The sequence below is a fragment of the Nyctereutes procyonoides genome, unplaced genomic scaffold (genome assembly GCF_905146905.1).
Source record: "Nyctereutes procyonoides isolate TBG_1078 unplaced genomic scaffold, NYPRO_anot_genome, whole genome shotgun sequence".
Taxonomy (NCBI): Eukaryota; Metazoa; Chordata; class Mammalia; order Carnivora; family Canidae; genus Nyctereutes; species Nyctereutes procyonoides.
The window spans coordinates 2,262,134-2,264,119 of NW_026575032.1; the positions used below are offsets into that span (position 1 = coordinate 2,262,134).

General features: G+C 31.6%; 1 non-coding gene across 1 annotated transcript; it reads right to left on the reverse strand.

Annotated features, from left to right (window-relative positions):
* Positions 1–1,511: 1,511 nt before the first annotated feature.
* Positions 1,512–1,619, reverse strand: LOC129504442 (U6 spliceosomal RNA). Its single transcript, XR_008663361.1, has one exon. It is a non-coding gene; the product is annotated as a U6 spliceosomal RNA (small nuclear RNA).
* Positions 1,620–1,986: the final 367 nt, after the last annotated feature.

Genomic DNA, 1,986 nt, shown 5'->3' on the forward strand with positions numbered 1-1,986 from the left:
TATACCTAATTTGTTGAAGATTTTTATCATGAAAAGATATTGTATCTTGTTATATGCTTTTTCTGTACCTATTGAAATGATTACATGGCTTTTATCTTTTATCCTATTATTGCAGTGTATCACATTAGTTGATTTGTGTATATTGAAACATCCTTGCATCTCAGGAATAAAACACTTAATGTGTTCTTGAATTCAGTTCACAATTATTTTGTTGTATGTTTTTGCATTTATATTCATTAGGATATTGTTTTATAGGGTTTTGTTGTTGTGCGTAGTATACTTAATCTGGGTTTTGATATTAGGGTTATGCTGGCCTTGTAAAATGAAGATGGAAGAAAGTGTTCCCTCCTGTTCAATTTTTTTTTCTTGAGAATCTTAAAAGTATTGTTAATTATTCTTTTAATGTTTGGTAGAATTTACCAGTGAAGCTGTCTGCTCCTGGGCTTTCCTTTGTTGGAAGGTTTTTGATTACTGATGCAATCTCCTTACTTATTATTGGTCTGTTAACATTTTCTATTTCTTCCTGATTCAATCTTGATAGGTTGTATGTTTTTAGGAATTTATCCTTTTCTTCTGGTTTATCCAATTTTTTGGTCTATAATCGCTTATAGTAGTCAGTTATGATGCTATGTGTTTCTGTAATACCAGTTGTAATGTCTCCTGTTTCATTTCTTATTTTATTTATTTGAGTTTCTCTTTTTTTTCTTATTTGGTCTAGCTAAAGGTTCCCAATTTTGTTTATCTTTTTATAAAAACCAGCTTAGTTTCATTGATCTTTTTAAGTGTTTTTCTGGTCTATATTTTATTTCTACTCTAATCTTTCTTATCACTTTCCTTCTCCAACTTGGGTTGTTTGTTCTTCTTTTTCTAGTTCTTGGAGGTATAAAGTTAGGTTGTTTGAGATCTTTATATATTCTTAGCATATGCATTCAGTGCTATAAACTTTCCTCTTATAACTGCTTGTGCAGTATCCCATGTGTTTCCATTTTCATTTGTTTTGACATTTTTTTAATTTACTTTTTATTTCTTCTTTGACCTATGAATTGTTCAGGAGTGTGTTGTCTAGTTTCCACATGCTTGGTAAATTTCCAACTTTCCTCTTGCTGATTTCTAATTATACTATTGTGGTTGGAAAAGATACTTGCTACGATTTTAATCTTTTTAATTTACTAAGACATGATTTGTGGCCTACCATATGATCTATCCTGGAGAATGTTCTGTGTGCACTTCAGAAGAATGTCTATTCTGCTACTGATGGACAGAATGTTATGTATATGTCTATTAGGTCCATTTGGTCCAATATATGGTTCAAATTTAACATTTTATTATTGATATTCTTCCTGGATGCTCTATCTATTCCTTTAAGTGGGGTATTGAAGTCTCCTATTATTATTGTACTATTGTCAGCTTCTCTCTTCAGAATTGTTAGTATTTGTTTACTACATTTAGGTACTTTGATGTTGGGTGCATATATTTACAATGATCATATCCTTTTGATGAATCAACCCCTTGATAATATGGAATGTTTCACGAATTTACATGTCATCTTTGTTCAGGCACCATACTAACATTCTCTGTATTGTTCCAGTTTTAGTTTATGTGTTGCATGAAGCAGGCACAGGCCGTGGTATTGTGAACAGATAATATTGCTGTTGTTTAAAGCCACTAAATCTTCAGGTAAATTTTAAAGAGCAATAAATAATTGATAAAGATTTAATCTGATTGATGAGTCAAGAAAGAAGTTGAGGATGCACAACCTAACTTCTTTCTCTCATTCTTCTTTAGGGAGTAAACAACCTACTAAGAATCCATGTTCTCTTTCTGTGATCTGAACCGTAAATCTTACAGAATTAGATGCACTGATACATATTTTTTCCAAATGCTAATGAGCCAGGAGTTAAAGTTCATATTTGGCTGATATCAAGGCCAAAACCAAATACTGCCATAAAGAGAAAGAAGTAGGAATCATGCCATGTTCTCTAGCCC